Raw genomic sequence first — 23,602 nt, 5'->3', positions numbered from 1 at the left:
TGGCATAGATCTTGAAAAGAAAACAATAAAAACTGACCTTCCAGAAATCTTGTATGAAAATTTTCTTGAAGAAAAGAAAAAATAAGGAAGAACTCAAAGAATCTTGAATATCTCTAAATTTTCTATAGCTCTGAATTTTCTCTTAATCTTTCCTCCCATCCTCTTCTTCTCTTCTCTAGTAGGGTATTTATAGGGTTTTGGGAGAGAGGTGTGATAGGGTTTGGAGTCTTAGGATGATAAAGTTTAGATGACTTAAACAACTACAATTGCAGAATTCGAATAAGACTGGGATATGGGTGAGGTGTTTCAACCAATAGGAAGACAGAAAAAAATGGAAGGCACCAATAGGGAATGAGGAAGAGGTGTGGTAGGATTTGGAGTCTTAGGGTGATAAAGTTCAGATGACTTAAACAACTGCGATTGCAGAATTCGAATAAGACTGGGATATGGGTGAGGTGTTTCAACCAATAGGAAGACAGGAAAAAATGGAAGGCACCAATAGGAAGTGAGGAAGAGAGTGGGGTCAAGGAGGAGAGAGATATTTTGTTATTTTAATTTTTAGAAAATAATTAAATGGGTCCCATTTAAAATTCCTAACTAGGCTTTCTTAGGCCCATAGAGCCCAATTAAACTTAATTAGATCCATTTAAGAACTACCCATATTAAATTTAAACAAAATAAAATTTTATTTAAATTTAATTAAATTAATTTCCCCAAAATTTTATTATTATTTTTATTTTTTTCAAGATCATGCCACGGAATTAATAATTCAGCTCCATGCCTCCAATTACATCTTACAGTCATATAATTTTTCATCATCGGGTTTCCCACGGCCTCAATGCACATACTCATCACAAAATAAGGGTCTACAGCAACATGACCTAATCTTAAGTGCCAAATATATTTTGAACTTGAGTTTATTTTCATCATGGAATTACATTGTAACACCCCCGTTTACATAGCCTGGTATATTTCACTGTTCCGATAAACGGAGTCGGTCTGGACAATTAAGGGGATTAGAGCCACACTTAAGACAACTAGAGAAGCCATAAATACAAATAATTAGTAATTTCCAATTAGTTAAGTATAAGTAAGAAAAACAGAACATAAGAAGTTAAACGAGCCGAGAGTCACAGCGATGGGTGACCTTCTCGGGAATGACTGCGAAGTCATTTTAAACTCAAATTTCGAACCGTAAAAAGTGACGCTGCGGTCCTTAGGACCCTTATGAACACAGTGGAAAAGAGAAAATCACGAAAAATAACTGTTAAGCCAGTCAAATAATTAGGTTAGGGAGCCGGAAGAAATATAGAATTAATTGCAAACCGGGATGAATCGGCGAGGGGCAATTTGGTCAATTGACCCCGAGAGCTAACTCCTGACCTAACTGTTAAATAAAATCGGAGAAAAGAAAACTTCGGGATCGAGAATTAAATTAAAAAACTAATAGAAAAAAAAAAGAGAAAATGAAAAAGGTGTAGGGAGATGACATTATGCATAACATCATGCATGATGCCATAAAGAATATAATTAATAAATTTACTTAAATTGATTTTTGGTCTTCTTAAGACATAAAAGAAAAGAAAAAAAAAATAAAACACAAAAGTCTTCTTCAAAAACTCCACTCTCCCTCTCCCACACCAAAACCTCCATTAAAGCTCAATTTTGAGCTTGCATATTATAAGATTTCACCATAGAAAAGTAAGCCACCATAGTTAAAGCTTGTCTAGGCAACTTGAGAAGAAGATTGGTCATCAAAGAAAGAAGAAAAGAAGAAAGAAAATTAGAAAAAAGGGGAGTTAGAAGTTGCTACACAAAGGTTAGTGATTTAAGTTGCAAATAAGTTTATTACTTGTGTTTATAACTTAGTTAACTTAGAAATATGCTTAAAATGAAATAAAAATATGTGTGAGGGACTAAACTAAATTTTGGCCAGCAGGTGATGGGAGTATAATTGCATGGTTTGATGGATTTAATTAGGTATATAAACCTTAATTAGTTGAATGACTAAGGTTAAAGGCATAGAATCAAGTAAATGCAAGAGTTTGTGTAGTTAGGGTTTTGGACATTAGGGTTTAGAGACCAAAAATGTAAAAAACTTGTAAATGGTGTCTTTGACCTAATGAGAAGTGAAAAAGGGTCATTTGTAACCAAATGAGGTGTGTTAGAAGTGTTGGAATTAAAAGCCAATTCGGATTGGATAAGGTCATGTGCTGGCAGCATGACCAAAATTTCCTTTGAGGGACCAAAAATGAAATTTTACAAGTCCAATGGATATGGGACCAATTGGGGATGAAAATAGGCACTAAATGACACAATTTTCATTTAGGAAGCCTGCCCAAAAAGTGACTAAAACCTAGTGAACAAAGTGACCGAAGTCGGAAAATCGCAGGCTGCCTCTGCACAAACTGACCAAATGAACAGTGTTTGTTCATTTGGTCATAACTCGAGCTAGGCAGGTCAAAATGACCTGAAATTTTACCAGTGGTTAGATGAGATATAGATCTAAAACTTTCATGAAGAACACAAACCCAAATTATGCCATTAACCAAATCAAATTACTGAGCAAAGTTGGGTCACTGAATCTGCAGACTGCAGATTTGCCATTTGAACAGTAAAGTTCCAATGGCTATAACTCTCTCTAGAAAACTCCGATTTAGGTGATTCTTGAACCGATGGAAATCTAAGGCATAGTATAACATTTCATATGAAGAAAGTTAGACCAAATTATGGACCTAACGTGATCAAATTGCTGAACGAATTTGGAATTGATAATCTGCCAGAACAAAATTCTGCAGCATGAACAGTAAACGTAATTTGCTTATAACTTGAGCTACAAAACTCCAATTGGGGTGATTCAAAAAGGAGAATAAACTTAAGACAATAGGGAACATTTTCTATGAAGAAAGTTTTGCCAAATTTCAACAGTAAACTGACCAATGAAACAGTACAATTAAGGACACCAAAACTGAAAATTTGGCAATTTTGCCTAAAAGACCTAAGTTTTGAGAAAATGACCAAAACCAACAAGTTTGGTGACCAAAATGTGGTATGTGGGTAAAGTTGGAATTTCCATACCTATTAAGCCTTAGAAAGTCAATAATTTGACTTGAATAGTGCAGTGAATAGTAACCCGAAACACAAAATTTCAAGAACGTCGAATTTAGCACGTTAGAGCTAGGTAAAAGTGAAGTTAAATTTATTTTTGGATTTATGCTAAGTTATGGTACTGAAACGCTATAAAATTGTGTGTTTCAGTTGAAAAGAATACCGGAAAAGAACCCGAGGAACTGAGTCAAGGCCAAGAGGCGACTCGCTTGAGGTTTGTGCACAACATCACTATGCTTTAAAAATTCATTGATTAAATGAATAAAATATGCATTTTACTGTTGCTTTGAATTGTTGAAAGTATTGTGACCTTATTTATGATGTTTTGATTTAAATTGTGAAAGTTATTATGTATATTTGAAATGACAATGTTTAGCAAATTGTTAAGATAAGTTTTGAAACTACAGTGTCATGACCATATATTTGAACACCTCACTAGCATGACTAGTGGGGGTAATTAGTTTCGAATTTTGATTCCTTCTCTGGAGAAGTGTTGAGGTGTGCCAGTAGAAGAGGATGTGACTGGATATCCATATATTTGAGCTAGCTAGCCTTGTGATGTGATTTCTCTTTAGCCTCTGGCTATTGAGATTCTATTTGTTTCGAATGGCATGATCTAACTGTGGGTTTTATGAAATGTATTTTGATACTTCGAAATGAACTTGGTTTGCATTAAAATCTCATGATTCATGTTTTGTGTTTAATGCTCATGTTTAGTCAAATTTTTGAATAAATGTGATTTATATTTTGCATAAAGATTATTTTAGTATGTTGTGCACCACTGAGTCCTAGTACTCGATAGCTTCTATTCTTTGTCAGATCTGAGACTAGAGGAGCAGCAGACTGAGCTACTGAGGTGTGAGGAGCTATCAGCTTAAAGTCATCGGGTATAATTTATACCCTAATTATAAATATTTCTTTTGATGTATATATTGCACATAAATGTATGGACATGTAAAAATGGGTCTTGAGCAGTTTGTATAAAATTTATATAAAGTTGTAATATATATTGTAGTTTGAAATTCTCTTAATATAAATTTTGTAATGATGTATCTAAATTGTTTTGTTTCTAATGAAATATGAATGGAACTATTTTATTTAATTTGAATGAAATGGATTGCTAGTATTTTGATGATCATTGGATAGTGGATTTGAAATTTGAAAGTTGATAAATGTGTTGAGAAATTGATTGAGATTGAGTATGAAATTGAAGCAGTTGTTGAGAAAAATTTTTAGAAGTGCTTTTTACAGGTATTTGAAGAACTGGTTTCTCAAAATACAAATAGAACTCTGTCAAAATTTTTATAAAATTTGCAGAAAACTAAAATGGACCAAAAATATTAACTAGTTTTAATTTTAACTAAATGTTTTAAATACCTATTAGAAAATGCTCACCACTTGTCAAAAATAAGAAAATTGTTTTAAAATCCCTTGTAGGGTACTTAATGAGTTATCGGTAGGTGAAGTTCGGTAGTTCATTAGGTATTCTACGGGATCATGTTATGCCTTACAGAGGGGTAAGGTGTGACATACATTCATTTAGATTGCTTGCATTTGATTTGTATTTAACATTATTATCTAAATAATAAAGTCCATTATGCATATAACCCGAGCCAACATATTTATTTCCAAAATAAATATTGCAAACATTATTTGTGAACTGAAATTCATAGCCATTTCTAGTCAAGCTAGATATAGAAATGATGTTCTTAAAAGCATCAAATATATGCAAAACATTATTTAAATACAAAACATGTCCATTCATGTATAAAGATTTAGATCCTATGGCTAAAGCTTTAACAGTTGAGCAATTGCCAACCCGGAGTCTAATATCTCGTGACTGCAAGCTGTTACTACTTACTAGTTCCTGCATATCAAAAGTAATGTGAGAACTAGCACCAGTATCTAAAACTCAAGCTATAGATGAACTATGAGTATCATTAGAATCTAAATAATAAGACACAGACATACCTTCTGAAGGTCTATCCTTCTTGTCCTTCAGAGAAGCAAGATACTCTGGGCAGTTCCTTTTCCAGTGCCCATCCTTCTGGCAGTGGAAACACTTTCCCTTGCCCTTGTCAGCTTTGGTCTTGCCCTTCTGTTTGGCTATCTTCTTGGAAGGTCTAGGAATTTGAGGTTTCTTATTCTTATTGCCTTTCTTCTTTTTGGACTTTCCAACAGAAGAAGAAGATACAATTAAAGCCACCTCTTTTCCTTTATTGCCCTGCATATTCTTTTGGGCAATAACTAGCATGTTAAGTAACCCAGCCAAAGTAAACTCTTGCTTTGTCATATGGAAATTTGTTATAAAATTCGCAAATGACTCAGGCAGGGACTGAAGGATCAGATCCGTCTACAGTTGGAAATCCATGGGAAAATCAAGATGTTCCAGCTGCTTAATAAGCTAAATCATCTTATGGACATTATCTCCTACATTCTGTCCCTCAGACATCCTCATGCAGAATAGCTATCTAGATATCTCATACCTAACATTCTTGCTGTGCTCACCATACAACTCTTGCAGGTGAAGAAGGATCTCACTTGCATTCTGCAAGTTTTCATGCTGCTTTTGTAACTCATTAGTCATAGAAGCAAGCATGTAACATTTGGCTCTCATATCATGCTCCTTCCACTTGTCCAAAGTGTCTTGTTCCTCTTGAGTGGCCTCTGGAGGTAAGGGAGCAGGAACCTTTTAGTCTAAAACATATCCAATACATTCTAGGTTCAGGACAAGTTTTAAATTTCTGAGCCAATCAGAAAGATTAGGTCCCATCAACCTATTGTGATCAAGTATGCTCGCAAGGATATTGGATGGTGGTGGTTGTTGTGTGCTCATTATTATCAGAAAAATTAACTGCAGAAAATAACTAGATTAATTAGTAAATTTATCAAGTAATTAACCAAAATGATTATAGTCTTTTAATCAAATTGGTCCTACCACTAACTTAGCAAATCCTACACTTCCAAAGTAGGAAATGGAAATCCTAGTTGGATGGATTTCTAGTGGGTAATTGAATTCTTATAGTCTTATTGATCATCCTCAGGCACATCCATTATTGGAATTACAATAAACTATAAGTGAGCAACTCCTTGCCCATCACATCTCATGTGAGGTTCAATCATTTATTTAGCCCCTAATGCTCAAAATCTCAGGCACATCCATTATTGATTTATCTTGCATTAGTTAAGTCGATTCCATTGAGCCAGTAAACATGCAAATAATTTTAATGTCCTCAGGCACATCCATTATTGGCCACCAACTATTTACATATTTACAACATCTTATGCTTAACAATTATTCTTAAGAAAATCTCTTAAATAAATGCATCACATGCAAGTATTTAAAATTTCTTAAAATAATTGCCTCAATGGAGGGCCATGATATAATTACTTTAATTATACCATTTCTAACTTAATCATTTGTTTGGAAGATTTTGAGGTCGATTTAATTACTATTATGGTCTCACTTTGCATATTATCCAATTAGTATGCATATATCATATACTTGTATATATTCACATACATCTTATGCATACATGGATAAACAAATAATATGGTATGATCATGGACTTTCTAAGGAATTCAATTCTGAGCCACCAAGAATTGAATCAAGGCATTCTAGGTGTATTTCATTCATTTATTTTACAAGAGTTGCTAAAGGAGTACATAATTACTTTTATGATCTTGATTTCCTCCTACTAGTCCCACCAATGCTCTTGACCTCCTTGATCTTCTTGTAATCCAATTACATTGTAATCCTTGGCATACCAAGGCGAGTTTACAAGAATATGGACTTTAAAGTCCTCAAATAAATGAAATTGCAACCTAAATTATTACAACATTTATAATACATGCCACTAAAATAAAATTAATTATTTTACATCCCAAAGAAAAATAAAAGAAATAAATCCAATCACATTGGTCTTTTATTGTCCATGATCATCCATCATTCATATTAAAATTTAACAATTAAATAAAATATACATATTAAAAATTAAATTGAATATCACATATTCAACCAAAATTAAATTTGAATCTCATTCAAATAATTTTAAATTTGGAAACCTTTTTCTAAATTTAAAACCTTGAAAACAATTTTCAAAAATTAATTGTGTGATTAAAATTCCTAATTAAATAATTTAATTAGGTATGGGCTTAATTATGGGCCTTAAGATATACAACAATTGCATAATGCCCATAAACTAAGCCCAAAAACCAAACACTCCCTTGGGTGTGTATCTCGCCCAAGCCGCCCATGGTGAGCACCCAAACCAACTTCAAATCAATCCAAGTTTGATCCAATCACACAATTAAACCTCATAAACAATCTTAATGGCAAATATAGTGGCTTTGATACCAATTGAAGGAGTGAAAGCGTGAATAAATGGCATTAGAACCTTGAATTTCAAAAATTATTTCTAAGGTTACAAGCACCATACCAAGTGTTTTATGATCCTAATCAATTTCCAATGCCCAATTGCATATCACAACATATTTTAGCATGCATTAAAATTTCATTTGCTATTAAAGATTATGAATTAACATTTAATTCAATTAAACCCTGACTAAAAGAGGGATTTTTAGGTACTAACCTCTTGATGTACAATTGTTGTCTCTTAGGATGTTCTTAGGACCCTAAATGTTGTCCCTCTAGTTTGTCCACCACAAGCATACACCAAAGTTGCAATGGCAGCCCCTAGATTGGCTTCTCAAGCCTTGTCAACCAATTTTGAGATGGGGTTTATGCTTTGTGAAGGTTGTATGAATGTATTGGGTGTTAGAAACACTTTCTAATAATTTTAATTCAAAAGGAAATCAAAGTTTTTCCCTTTGAATCAATTGAGAAATTGAAGAGGAGAAGAGAACTCCATGTTGCCGTCCAACATGAGAGAAAAGAGAGGAGGGGCTGATTTTTCTTTATAACATTTCTTTATATACTTAGGTCAAACCCTAACTCCCTTACTACATGTCATCACAAGATCCCATCTTGTTATTATTTAATTTAATCCCATGAAGTCAAGTGTCAAGCTCCATTTAAATCATAACATGTGGTCTTCCATTATAGGAAGACAAGTGGCAAGATCATATGGTGCCATGTGTCACCATCTCATAGTGCCACATGTCACCATGTGAAAAGACCAATTTGCCCTTACTTTTTAATTTAAGTTCTCAACCCAAAATTATAATTTCTCCTCTTTAAATCAATTTATATCAAATATAAATTAATTAATTAATTAATCTCCATTAATTAATTTCTCATAATTAAAATCATATTGATAGGTCTAAGAGATATGTTTTAGAGCTAGTGAGACATTTTTTTAGGTTTGCTTGTATTTCAAAAATTGTTCTCCTAATTTTACATGTTTAATGTGATAAATTAATAGTTATGAAGAGGTTTAACTAGTCTAGTTCCATTAAAGAGATTAGTTTTCTTCACAAACAACATGTTAGAATCTCGTTTTGCCTATCTAGATACGTTTATTCCTCTATCCCATGGAGTCCAATTATTAGCTTACTAGAAATTGGTTATAGTGCTAAGTTTCACAATTTAAAGTCCAAAATTTTTCAAAAATTTTCAAAAATTTTAATACACAAGAATAATGTAGCTGAATTTAAATAATGTAATGATATGCATGTAATGATATGCAAATGCACTTGTATCCCCCCCCCCCCCCCCCCAAAACTCAAACTGTCCTCAATGTTAAAATAATATGCAAAATCAGAGAAAATGTACAAAGATTATAAGAAAGCATATTATTTATTAGGTATTGAAAAGTTTGGACATTAAGCATATAAAAGAGACCTATGATTGCAACTTAGGACTAAGGCATGTAACATATTACAATTAAGATCTTATCCTATAGTCCTAGCTCTAAAAGGTCTCTGATGGTGATGATGGCGATGCTGGCTCCTCCTCCTCATCATCCACCTTCTCCATTAGCATGTCCAATTTGTTGTGGGCTTCTTAGAGGCTGTCCTCAATTGCTCGCATTCTGCTGTATATGGTGGTCTCCATGCGCTGTAGGTATGCGAGGACCGGATCTGTTGGTGGTGGTGTGTATGGAGGCACTCGAAGAGGGGACTCTTGGAACATCCGCTCTTGGCCTTCTTCTTGAGGTTGCAAAGTCTCGCCAAGTCCTTCTCGTGCTTCATCTCTCTGAGGGATGGCGTTCCCTTTGGCATCTAGCAGGTAACAGGTGTTGTTGACCTTCTTACATATCCCCATGGATATGCAGATGGTTTGATCTATTCTTAACATTTCAGTGACAGAGCGCAGCCTGTGATGTCCTTGAACGAAGCCGAAGTGGAGGGCAATGGTTGTGACAATGCCACCAAGCACGATGTGCCCGGTAGACTGATAACAGAGGCGGCAGAGATGGTTGCACAAAAAGAAGCTGGTGCTGTAGCGTTGTCCGGTGACCATACACCACAAGAAGAATAGCTCATTGGCGTTTACAACGCCAAGGCTATTGCCACGGCCCATGATAGTATGGGCGGCGAACCGATGCATGTAGCGCAAGGCTGAACTTGTGATGCCCATGGATTTGGACTTGCTGGAGTTATATAGCTCTATGTTCGGGGCAATGGAACTCCAGAAGTTGATGCTATTGTAGAGCATGCGATTCCTAGAGATCTCCTAGTGGCCGGCGCTGTCAAAGCCGAAGATGGTGTTGAACTCATCTATGTTCATCACCCGGTCGACACCGAGGAGGTGAAATTCAACCCTGCCCATATCCTCCCTGTAGGTAGGCCATAAGGTAGCCTTGAAACTGCTCAAAAACTCTAGTGTGGTGTCTCGATATGCTGGAAATTGGAGTTGGGCAAACCTTGTCCACCCGATGCTATCTAGTAGCCCATTGATTTCATTCTGCAGCCTGATTTGCTCCAGCAGCGGAAAATCCATGTATTTGGTGGAGCTTATTTTCCGGGTGTGAAGTCGGGTGCACATTGCCTTGTGGGCATCATCACAGAATCCCCAAGGAATGGAGATTTTGGGTTGTGGAATGGCTTGTAGTTGGAGTTGCGGTGGAGGATGGGCTGGTTGAGATGGTTGGGGAGAGGCTACCCTTGTTCTTGGGCATTGGGGTGGCGGCTGAGGTGGAGAAGATGAGGATTCTCCTCTTTGCCTTCAGGAAGAGCCGATTCTTCTCGCAGATCGCTTTGCAGGAGCCATTAATGAGTTTTTGGGAAGGAGAATAGTAGGGTTTGGTGAAGGGATATGAGATTTGAGGTTTTATAGGCTAGGAGGGGTGGAGATAAAGGGTTTTGCCTCTATGAATGGTTTTAATGCGAGGGGTGTATTTAAAGAGCCGTTAGGACTCTTCATTTTGCGCGTTTAGCGCCCCAAGAGTCACGTATGTGACATGATACACGGGTCGTGTATCACTACACGGGTCTCGACATCTAGGGCCATGTAAATTTCTGCCTGAAAATTTCAAATTATGTCATAGTACACGGCCCGTGTAAATTAGCTCTGGGACCCGTGTAACTTTCTGTCTCCCGAGTTACTTTATTGGATATGTTACATGGCCCGTGTCAAATACAAGGAGGCCCGTGTAACTCCCTGGCATTAAGTTATTCTGCTAGAGCCATTACACAGTCCGTGTAAATTGGGCTATGGACCCATGTAACTTTCTGTCTCCCTCAGAGTTAAAAATGCAAGAAATTTACGGACTTTCAGAAAGTTACACGGGGCGTGTAAAACCAGTACACGACCCGTGTAATTTTCTGATTTTTCAAATTTTTGTCAAATGAAAAATTTTTATCATCACAACACATGAAATGGATGTAAAGTTTAGCAATAGAGTTACTTCCCTGGTTTTGTCTAATTTTCCCTTTTGTGGTTTTGACTTAGTGATTCCTTTCCTCTCTTGTCCTCTACTCCCCTTTCCAAAAAGTCCTACAAAATGAAATGCTAATGAGTACGAAACAAAAATCAATATGAAAAATGAGAAAAAAGAAAAGTTCAGAAAAATTTTTGGGTTGCCTCCCAAAAAGCGCTTGTTTATAGTCTTTAGCTGGACTTTGCTTGTTTATGGTCTATCGGTAGGATAGTTGAGGGTGCAATTGACTCCCATTTCTATGGGTTCTCCCTAAAAGTAAGGCTTCAGCCTCTGCCCATTGACCTTAAATGCACCTGAGGTTTCGCTCCACACTTCTACTGCTCCATGTGGGAAGACTTGGGTGACCTTGAAAAGTCCGGACCATCTTGATTTTAGCTTCCCTGGAAAGAATTTCAATGTAGAGTTGAATAAGAGGACAAGATCTCCTTCTTTTATTTCTTTCCTTGCTATGCGCCTGTCATGTCATCTTTTGGTTTTATCCTTGAAAATTTTGGCATTTTCATGTGCATCCTGTCGGATTTATTCCAACTCATTCAGTTGTAGGAGTCTTTTCTCACCAGCAGTTTTGAGGTCAAAGTTTAGGATCTGAATTGCCCAGTAATCTTTATGCTCAAGTTCAATAGGGAGATGGCATGATTTTCCATAAACCAGTCGGAAGTGTGTTGTGCCAATTGGGGTTTTATATGCAGTGCGGTATGCCCATAGTGTATCATCTAACTTCATGCACCAGTCCTTCTTGGATCTGTTTACAGTTTTCTCCAGAATCTACTTCAGTTCCCTGTTTGAGATTTCTACTTGACCGTTGGTTTGAGGATGATAAGGTGTGGCCACCTTGTGAGTCACTCCATACTTTTTCTGTAATGTTTCGAATTGTTGGTTGCAGAAGTGACTTCCTCCATCGCTGATTATTGCTCATGGTGTGCCAAATCTTGTGAAGATGTTCTTCTTAAGGAACCTTGTGACCACTCTAGCATCGTTGGTTGGTGTTGCAATTGCTTCTACCCATTTTGACACATAATTAACTCTAACCAGAATATACTTATTTCCACGGGAAGAGGGAAATGGGCCCATGAAGTCTACTCCCTATACATCAAACAATTCTATCTCAAGTATACCATGCAGTGGCATTTCATTCCTTCTTGAACTGTTACCTGTTCTTTAGCATTGATCACAAGCTAGCACAAAGGATCTTACATCCTTAAACAAATGTAGCCAGTAAAACCCTGCTTGTAAAATCTTGGCTGCGGTTTTTGAGGTGCCAAAGTGTCCTCCATATAGTGATGAATGGCAGTGATGAATGATACTTTCCATATCTTCCTCTGGTATGCATCTTCTTATCAGCCCATCATTACATCTCTTGTACAGTAGAGGTTCCTCCCATATGTAATATCTCACATCATGTAGGAATTTCTTCCTTTGCTGATAAGTCATGTTTGGAGGCAGTACACTGCATACAAGAAAATTAATAAAGTCAACAAACCATGGAGCCTTGGAGAATGCAAGTAATTGCTTATCAGGAAATGAATCATCAATTGGCAAATCTTCGAAGTCCCCTGTGTACTCAAATTTTAGTTTGGAAAGATGGTCAACTGCTACATTTTCGGATCCTTTTTTGTCCTTGATTTCAAGGTCAAATTCTTGCAGGAGTAGAATCCATTGAATCAGCCTTGGTTTTGCTTCCTTCTTGTTCAAAAGGTACCAGATTACAGCATGATCTGTGAATACAATGACTTTTGACCCAATGAGGTAAGATCTGAACTTGTCCATTGCAAACATCATTGCTGAAAATTCCTTCTCTGTGGTGGCATAATTGATTTGCGCATCATCGAGTGTCTTGCTAGCATAATAAATAGCACGGAGCTCTTTATCTTTTCTTTGCCCGAGCACTGCTCCAACTGCAAAGTCACTCGCGTCGCACATCACCTCGAATGGTAGCTCCCAATTTGGTGGCTACATTATTGGTGCTGATATCAGAGCTTCTTTGATCCTGTTAAAGGAGACAAGGCAATTTTCATCAAAATCAAAGGGAACATCTTGGCTTAACAAGTTGGTAAGTGGCTTAGCTATTTTGGAAAAGTCCTTGATGAATCTTCTGTAGAATCCTGCATGTCCCAAAAAGCTTCGCACTCCCTTGACTGATGTTGGTGGTGGCATGTTTTCAATGATTTCAATTTTTGCCTTATCAACTTCAATTCCTCTTTCTGATATCAAATGTCCCAAAACTATGCCTTCCCTTGCCATGAAGTGGCATTTTTCCCAATTTAGGACCAGGTTTGATTCTTCACATCTTTGCAACACCTTAGATAAATTAGCTAGGCAATCATCAACAGTAGTTCCATAGACAAAAATTTCATCCATAAAAACTTCTATGATATCTTTAATATAATTAGAAAAGATAGCCATCATGCATCTTTGAAAAGTAGCAGGGGCATTACAAACACCAAAAGGCATTCTCCTATATGCAAATGTTCCATAGGGACAAGTGAATGTTGTCTTTTCTTGGTCTTCTGGGTGAATAGGAATTTGAAAGAATCCCAAATACCCATCTAGATACCAGAAATAAGAGTGTTTCGCTAACCTTTCTAACATTTGGTCGATGAAGGGGAGAGGAAAATGGTCTTTTCTAGTAGCACTGTTCAATTTCTTATAATCTATGTACATTCACCAACCAGTGAATACTCTAGTAGGGATTAGTTCATTGTTTGCATTTTGGATAACAGTTGTCCCACCTTTCTTAGGAACTACATGTACTGGACTAACCCATTAACTATCAGAAATTGGATATATGATACCTGCATCTAATAGTTTTAAAATTTCTTTCTTGACTACTTGTTTCATGTTTGGATTAAGTCTTCTTTAGTGTTCAATAGTGGGTTTACTATTTTCTTCCATGGGTATCCTATGCATGCAAATCGAAGGGTTGATTCCCTTCAGGTCTTCTATTTTATACCCTATGACTTTGTTATAGATCCTAAGTTCTCTTAGCAATTTTTTCTCTTCTAACTTAGACAGGCTAGCATTGATTATAACAGGATATTTAGAATTTGAGTCTAGAAATGCATACCTTAGCAAGGAGGAGAGAGGTTTAAGCTCTACCTGTTTGGCATTTTCCTGGAGCTTACCTTTGGTTTGTTCCTCCTTCAACTTCTCCATCTCGGAAGCCTTAGCTAAGGGTAGGGCTGCTAACTGTTGTGCACAAGCTACTATTTCTGTATTTTCATTATCTACTGTGTGGCTGTGCATAATACATGCTTCAAGAGGATCTTTAGGATGTGTCTTATGAAATTCCTTTTCAACTTGGTTGTCAATTATGTCAACCTTGAAGTATTCATCAGGTTTAAATTTTTGTTTCATTGTGTCGAACAAGTTGAACTCCACTTCTTCTTCTCCTACCTTGAGGGTTAGTCGCCCATTTTTTACGTCTATGATGGCTCCGGCGGTTGCCAAGAATGGTCTTCCCAAGATGATAGGAATTTGAACATCTTATTCCATCTCAAGGACAACAAAGTCTACTGGAATGAAGAATTTGCCCACTTTGATAGAGATGTTCTCAAGTATGCCCACAGGATATTTAACAGATCGATCAGCCAATTGCAATGAGATTGTCATGGGCTTCAGTTCTCCGATCTCTAGCTTTTTGCATATTGATAGAGGCATTAAACTGACGTTTGCCCCAAGATCGCAGAGGGCCTTGTCTATTTGCTTGTTATCAATGAGGCAGGGTATGGAGAAGCTTCTTGGATCTTTCAACTTTGGAGGTAGTTTGTTTCGCAGTATGGCACTACATTCCTCTGTTAGAGCTATTGTTCCATAGTCTTCTAGCTTGGTTTTCTTTGACAGAATTTCCTTAAGAAATTTGGCATAAGATGGCATCTGAGAAAGTGCTTCATTGAAGGGGATATTGATATAAAGTTTTTGTAAAACTTCTAAAAACTTCCCAAACTGCTTGTCCAATTTGGCTTTCTAAAATCTCTGAGGAAAAGGTAGGGGAGGCTGGTATGGCTCTGGTAATTTCTTTGTCTCCCTTGCTTCCTCTTCCTGATCTTTCTTAGCTTCTTCCTCCTTTTTCTCTGATTGGCCTTTATATTTTTCTATGGTTTCCTCTATCGGTTCTACCTCTGGTTGTACTAGAGTTCTCCCACTCCTCAGTGTAACTGTCTTACAATGCTCCCTTGGGTTCATTTCTGGTTGGCTAGGCAGTTTGCCAACAGCCTTACTTGAAGAACTTGCTTGCTGAGCGATTTGATTCTCTAGCATCTTGTTATGAGTAGCAAGTTGGTCCATTTTGGAAGTCAGCTGTTTAATCAATTCATTTTATTGTTGTTGTGCTGCTAGGAATCCTTCCATCATGGATTCTATGGTCATCTTTAGTTCAGGTTGTTGAAGTTGAAGAGGTAGTGATGGTTGTATAAAGTTTTGACCTTTGTTCTAAAATCTAGGGAGTACTGGTGGTTTGTACCCTTGTTGCTTGTTTATTGGCTGGTTCTGCTGATTGGACCATGAGAAATTTAGGTGGTTCCTCCATCCAGGATTGTAAGTATTTGAAAATAGATTGTTGGGCTGCCTCTGGTTCAAGTTTCCTCCATTATTCACATAGTTCATCTGTTCTGTGGAGGGTTCATTGAAATTGTTGTATTGTGAACTCATGTATCCTCCTCCATAACTGTCCTCATATTGACTGTTTGTACCAACTGCGTTAGCTTGCTGATACACTTGAATTGTATAGATATTTTTAAGCACATTTATATACTATCTTATAGCATTTAGGCAAGTATTTTCATGCATAGTAGTTGATTTTATTAATTTTTGTAATTTTTATTGCCAAGCCCTTAATTCCATGTTTTCTGCATCATTTCAGGTGTTTGGGTGAAGCCTCACAGTATAAGAGTGCAAAAGGAAGCTTGGAGAGGTCAAGAGACTAAGTATTGCTGCTGATACAAAGTACACGGGTTGTGTAAGCCAAGCCCCAGACCTGTGTAACCTTCTGCCAGAAGAAAGCCAGATAGCCAATGGAGAAATAAAAGTACACGGGTCGTGTAATTAGACTCGTGTAATCTGCCAGGACCCGTGTAATCTGTCGGGACCCATGTAGGTCTCTGCCGGACACAAGCTTGAAGAACCTTATGGGAATAAAAGTACACGGCCCGTGTAGTTGTCGCAGACCCGTGCAACTCTCTGTGCCAATACAAGACTCCGCAGTTCCATTCTAACAAGTTATAAGGCCCTGAGCCGTGTAGTGACACACGAGTCGTGTACTATGCGACAGCTAGTTTTATAACTCGAATTCTCGCTCTTATTTTCTGATTCAAATGAGACTCCTAAAGCCTTTTGGACTCAAAATGACCTAACCCTAGAGCAACCATTATAAATAGAAAGGAAAACATCAGAAAAGGGAGGCTCTCTTTTATCTTTTGACAGCACTTTTGAGGAGTTTTGAAGGAAAGAAATCCACACTCTGCACTCTCTCTAGCCATCTCGAGGAGAGAAACATCAGTACCAAAAGGAGTTTTCCAGCTGAAGCTCCACAAGATAAAAGCTGCAAACTCTCTTCGGTTCCTTCATTTCATCTCCCTAGATAGATTTTTATTGTTTTATTTCTTCTACATGATTTTCTTTTTATTGTTTTTACCTTTTATCATGATGTTTGCTGAACTCACCATGAGTGAGTAGTTTTCTTATTCTGGATTTGGGAGAGTAATGCTTGTAATTATTATTATGGATGAACACTAAGTTTTATTTATTGGATTTGATATTCATTCCTTGATTTAATTTCTTGTGATCTTAATGCATGCTATGTGCTGGTACCCACTTAGCTATGATTGTAGATGTTAATTGAAGGACTGAAAGGTGAAGATTAATATTAGAAAATCAAGATCTTGAACCTAGGAATTCTGACCTAGACATAGGCTGATACCTTTGTGGAACTTCAAAATTGGTCAAAGATCTTAAAGGATTTTAATTAATTTGATCACCACGAAAGTTGGGTTTGAGTTAATTAAAATACACCATAGATGCCTTGAGAGAAGATTTACAATAACTTATGACTGATTTCCATCAAGGAAAACAATCCTCAATTCAGTAAATAAATGAGATAACATCCCTAGTAAGATTCAAGTGTGAAATCTTAATTTCAAAATTGTTTCAAATAAATTATTTTGTTTTAAGTTTACCATTCTAGTGTTTAAGGTTAACAAACTTCACTCTCTAAGTATTTGATAGCCTAGACAGTCAAAATTACTGTATAGATTGGTACTTACTAATCAAATTCCTCGTGGGAATGATACTCTACTCATCACTTTATTACTTGTTAGCGATCCGTGCACTTGCGAGGTTGTAAAACCAGCGAAACAAGTTTTTGGCACCATTGCCAGTGATTTTTGGTTTTAGTAATATCAAGCGATAGGCAATTTAGCTGATTTAGGCAATTATATTTATTATCTAATTTTATTTTACTGGTTGTATTTCTCTTCTTTTCTCTCAGGTACCCGATCTGGTATATGACCAAAACAATGCCAGAAGAAGAAATTTTGGACTGTGATCCGGAGATAGATAGAACTCTGAGAGCCATCAGGAGGGAAAGAAAACAACAAGAGCACGGTCAAGAAGATCCAGAAATTCCAACCATGGCCGATAATAATGACAGACAAAGACTCTTAAAAGATTATGGAGCTCTATCTGTCCAAGGATTTCAGCCCAGTGTCACTAGACCCACAGTGGAAGCCAATAACTTTGAATTAAAACTAGCATGGGTCCAAATGATTCAACAAACCTAGTTTGCAGGTTCACCAACAGAAGACCCACACTATCACCTCCAGTGCTTTCTTGCCCTATGCGACACATTCAAGATGAATGGAGTGTCTAATCAAGCAATAAGACTCAGAGCATTCCCATTCTCCCTTCAGGACAGAGCAAGGAAGTGGTTACTTTCTCAACTGGCTGGAACATTCACCACTTGGGAAAACCTCTCTCAAGCTTTTCTAGCAAGGTATTTTCCACCTGCAAAGATTGCAAAACTGAGGCTTGAGCTCAACACCTTCAGACAAAAGGAAGGAGAATCACTCTATGATGCATGGGAAATATATAAAGACCTGCAGAGGGAATGTCCACACCATGGCATAGAGGATTGACTATTAGTGCAAAATTTCTATAATAGGTTACTACCCTCTACAAGGAGCACAGTTGATTCAGCTGCAGAAGGTGATCTAATGGAGAAAACAGTGACACAAGCACTTAAACTTCTAGAAAGGTTTGCATACCATAATCATGAGTGGTCAAATGAAAGAGGAAATGCAAGGAGAACTGCAGGGTTCCTGGAAGTAGACGCCCTAAGCATGATAAATGCTCAATTTGATCAGCTCACAAAGAGACTCAAAAGAATGCAAGCCAACGCAGTTGGTACAAATAGTCAACATGAAGACAGCTATGGAGGAGGATACATGAGTTCAGAATACAGCAATTTTAATGAACCCTCCACAGAACAGATGTACTATGTGAATAATGGAGGAAACTTCAACCAGAGGCAGCCTAACAATCCATATTCAAATACTTACAACCCTGGATGGAGGAACCACCTAAATTTCTCATGGTCCAATTAGCAGAACCAACCAATAAACAAGCAATAAGGGTATAAACCACCAGCGCCCCCTAGATTTTAGAATAGAGGTCAAAACTTTGCACAGCCATCACTACCTCTCCAACCTCAACAACTTGAACTGAAGATGACCATGGAAACCATGATGGAAGGATTCCTAGCAGCTCAACAACAACAAAATGAATTAATTAAATAGCTGACTTCCAGAATGGACCAACTTGCTACTCATAGCAAGATGCTAGAGAATCAAATCGCTCAGCAAGCGAGTTCTTCAAGTAAGGCTGCTGGCAAACTGTCTAGCCAACTAGAAATGAACCCAAGGGAGCATTGTAAGGTAGTTACACTGAGGAGTGAGAGAACTCTAGTACAACCAGAGGTAGAACCGACAGAGGAAACCATAGAAAAATCTAAAGGCCAAGCAGAGAAAAAGGAGGAAGAAGTTAAGAAAGATCAGGAAGAGGAAGCAAGGAAGACAAAGAAATTACCAAAGCCATACCAGCCTCCCCTACCTTTTCCTCAGAGATTTCAGAAAGCCAAATTGGACAAGTAGTTTGGAAAGTTTTTGAAAGTTTTAAAGAAACTTTATATCAACATCCCCTTCACTGAAGCACTTTCTCAGATGCCATCCTATGCCAAATTTCTTAAGGAAATTCTGTCAAAGAAAAGAAAGCTAGAAGACTATGGAACAGTAGCTCTAATAGAGGAATGCAGTGCCATACTGCAAAACAAACTGCCTCCAAAGTTGAAAGATCTAGGAAGCTTCTCCATACCCTGCCTCATTGGTAACAAGAAAATAGATAAGGCCCTCTGCGATCTTGGGGCAAGCGTCAGTTTAATGCCTCTATCAATATGCAAAAAGCTGGAGATTGGAGAACTGAAGCCCACGACAATCTCATTGCAATTGGCTGATCGATCTATTAAATATCCTATGGGCATACTTGAGAACATCCCTATCAAAGTGGCAAATTCTTCATTCCAGTAGATTTTATTGTCCTTGAGATGAAAGAAGATGTTCAAATTCCTATCATCTTGGGAAGACCATTCTTGGCAATCGCCAAAGCCATCATAGACGTCAAAAATGGGCGACTAACCCTCAAGGTAGGAGAAGAAGAAGTGGAGTTCAACTTGTTCGACACAATGAAACACAAATTTGAACCTAATCAATGCTTTAAGGTTGACATAATTGATGAACAAGTTGAAAAGGAATTTCATAAGACACATCCTAAAGATCCTCTTGAAGCATGTATTGTGCATAGCCACATAGTGGATGATGAAAATACAGAAATAGCAGCATGTGCACAACAGTTAGCAGCTCATCCACCCCTACCCTTAGCTAAGACTTCCGAGATGGAGAAGTTGAAGGAAGAACAAACCAAAAGTAAGCTCCAGGAAAATGCTAAACAGGTAGATCTTAAACCTCTCTCCTCCTCGCTAAGGTACGCATTTCTAGACTCAAATTCTAAATATCCTATTATAATCAATGCTAGCTTATCTAAGTTAGAAGAGGAAAAATTATTAAGAGAACTTAGGATCCATAACAAAGCCATAGGGTATAAAATAGAAGACCTGAAGGGAATCAACCCTTCGATTTGCATGCATAGGATACCCATGGAAGAAAACAGTAAACCCACTATCGAACACCAAAGAAGACTTAACCCAAACATGAAAGAAGTAGTCAAGAAAGAAATTTTAAAACTATTAGATGCAGGTATCATATACCCAATTTCTGATAGTAAATGGGTTAGTCTAGTACATGTAGTTCCTAAAAAAGGCGGGATAACTATTATCCAAAATGCAAACAATGAACTAATCCCTACGAGAGTAGTCACTGGTTGGTGAATGTGCATAGATTATAGGAAATTGAACAGTGCTACCAGAAAATACTATTTCCTCTCCCATTCATCGACCAAATGTTAGAAAGGTTAGCGAAACACTCTTATTTTTGTTATCTAGATGGGTATTCAAGATTCTTTCAAATTCCTATTCACCTAGAAGACCAAGAAAAGACAACATTCACTTGTCCCTATGGAACATTTGCATATAGGAGAATGCCTTTTGGTCTTTGTAATGCCTCTGCTACCTTTCAAAGATGCATGATGGCTATCTTTTCTGATTATATTGAAGATATCATAGAAGTTTTTATGGATGATTTTTCTATATATGGAACTACTTTTGATGATTGCTTAGCTAATTTATCTAAGGTGTTGCAAAGATGTGAAGAATCAAACCTGGTTCTAAATTGGGAAAAATGCCACTTCATGGTAAGGGAAGGCATAGTTTTGGGACATTTGATATCAGAAAGAGGAATTGAAGTTGATAAGGCGAAAATTGAGATCATTGAAAACATGCCACCAAAAACATCATTCAAGGGAGTGTGAAGCTTTTTGGGACATGTAGGATTCTACAAAAGATTCATCAAGGACTTTTCCAAAATAGCTAAGCCACTTACCAACTTGTTAAGTCAAGATGTTCTCTTTGATTTTGATGAAAATTGCCTTGTCTCCTTTAACAGGATCAAAGAAGCCCTGATATCAGCACCAATAATGTAGCCACCAAATTGGGAGCTACCATTCGAGGTGATGTGCAACGCGAATGACTTTGTAGTTGGAGCAGTGCTCGAGCAAAGAAAAGATAAAAAGCTCCATGCTATTTATTATGCTAGCAAGACACTCGATGATGCACAAATCAATTATGCCACCACAGAGAAGGAATTCCTAGCAGTAGTGTTTGCAATGGACAAGTTCAGATCTTACCTTTTGAACAAGAAGGAAGCAAAACCAAGGCTAATTCGATGGATTCTACTCCTGCAAGAACATGACTTTGAAATCAAGGACAAAAAAGGATCCGAAAATGTAGTAGCTGACCATCTTTCTAGACTAAAATTGGAGTACACAGGGGACTTCGAAGATTTGCTAACTGATGATTCATTTCCTGATGAGCAATTACTTGCATTCTCCAAGGCTCCATGGTACGCTGACTTTGTTAACTTTCTTGTATGCAGAGTACTGCCTACAAACATGACTTATCAGCAAAGGAAGAAATTCCTACATGATGTGAGATATTACATATGGGAGGAACCTCTACTGTACAAGAGATGTAATGATATGCTGATAAGAAGATGCATACCAGAGGAAGATATGGAAAGTATCATTCATCACTGCCATTCATCACTATATGGAGGACACTTCGGCACCTCAAAAATCGCAGCCAAGATTTTGCAAGCAGGGTTTTACTGGCCACATTTGTTTAAGGATGTAAGATCCTTTGTGCTAGCTTGTGATCAATGCCAAAGAATAGGTAACAGTTCAAGAAGGAATGAAATGCCACTGCATGGTATACTTGAGATAAAATTGTTTGATATATGCGGAATAGACTTCATGGGCCCATTTCCCTCTTCCCGTGGAAACAAGTATATTATGTTTGGAGTTGATTATGTGTCAAAATGGGTAGAAGCAATTACAACACCAACCAACGATGCTAGAGTGGTCACAAGGTTCCTTAAGAAGAACATCTTTACAAGATTTGGCACACCCGAGCAATAATCAGTGATGGAGGAAGTCACTTCTGCAACCAACAATTCGAAACACTACTGAAAAAGTATGGAGTGACTCACAAGGTGGCCACACCTTATCATCCTCAAACCAGCGGTCAAGTAGAAATCTCAAACAGGGAACTGAAGCAGATTCTGGAGAAAACTGTAAACAGATCCAGGAAGGACTGGTGCATGAAGTTAGATGATGCACTATGGGCATACCGCACTGCATATAAAACCCCAATTGGCACAACACCCTTCCGACTGGTTTATGGAAAATCATGCCATCTCCCTGTTGAACTTGAGCATAAAGCTTACTGGGCAATTCAGATCCTAAACTTTGACCTTAAAGCTGCTGGTGAGAAAAGACTCCTACAACTGAATGAGTTGGAAGAAATCCGACAGGATGCATACGAAAATGCCAAAATTTTCAAGGATAAAACCAAAAGATGGCATGACAGGCACATAGCAAGGAAAGAAATAAAAGAAGGAGATCTTGTCCTCTTATTCAACTCTAGATTGAAACTCTTTCCAGGGAAGCTAAAATCAAGATGGTCCAAACCTTTCAAGGTCACTCAAGTCTTCCCACATGGAGCAGTAGAAGTGTGGAGCAAAACCTCACGTGCATTTAAGGTTAATGGGCAGAGGCTGAAGCCTTACTTTCAGGGAGAACCCATAGAAATGGGAGTCAATTGCACCCTCGACCATCCTACCGACAGACCATAAACAAGCAAAGTCCAGCTAAAGACTATAAACAAGCGCTTTTTGGGAGGCAACCCAAAAATTTTTCTGAACTTTTCTTTTTTCTCCTTTTTCATATTGATTTTTTGTTTCATACTTATTAGCATTTCATTTTGTAGGATTTTTTTGGAAAGGGGAGTAGAGATCAAGAGAGGAAAGGAATCACCAAGTCAAAACCACAAAAGGGAAAATTGGATAAAACCAGGGAAGTAGCTCTATTGCTAAACTTTACATCCATTTCATGTGTTGTGATCATAAAAATTTATCATTTCACAAAAATTTGAAAGATCGGAAAATTACACGGGTCGTGTACTGGTTTTACACGCCCCGTGTAACTTTCTAGAAGTCCGAAAATTTCTTGCATTTTTAACTTTGAGGGAGACAGAAAGTTACACGCGTCTATAGCCCAATTTACACGAACCGTGTAATGTCTCTAGCAAAAAAACTTAAAGCCAGGGATTTACACAGGTGATGTGAACCCTGTAACACCCCAAAGTTCGGTAGTGCGTTCTGCTGCTCCGGTGACCAGTGTTGTCCGGACAGCTAGGATGCCTAGAACTACACTTCAATATGAGTGAGGAGACATAAAATAATGAAATACAAGAAAAGAAAATGCAAGAAAAAACAAAGGAAAAATCATAGCAAAGAAATGTAACCAAGTTAAGCGGCGGGAACCCTAGCGATGGGTGATCATGAGGAAGTCACGGCGTGGACCGTTGACTAGCTCACGGATCATGGAACCCTGGAAAAACATTTTAGGACATAAATAGAACCTTATTGAAGAAT

At 37.5% G+C, this 23,602-nt stretch overlaps 1 non-coding gene across 1 annotated transcript; it reads right to left on the bottom strand.

Annotated features, from left to right (window-relative positions):
- Window positions 1-17,962: 17,962 nt before the first annotated feature.
- LOC131169848 (small nucleolar RNA R71) lies at window positions 17,963-18,069 on the bottom strand. Its single transcript, XR_009140777.1, has one exon. It is a non-coding gene; the product is annotated as a small nucleolar RNA R71 (small nucleolar RNA).
- Between the last annotated feature and the right edge of the window lie 5,533 nt (window positions 18,070-23,602).

Source organism: Hevea brasiliensis, chromosome 1 (genome assembly GCF_030052815.1).
Source record: "Hevea brasiliensis isolate MT/VB/25A 57/8 chromosome 1, ASM3005281v1, whole genome shotgun sequence".
NCBI classification, from domain to species: domain Eukaryota; kingdom Viridiplantae; phylum Streptophyta; class Magnoliopsida; order Malpighiales; family Euphorbiaceae; genus Hevea; species Hevea brasiliensis.
Note: the sequence above shows the minus strand (reverse complement) of the source record. Positions and strands in the feature narration are given on the sequence as shown.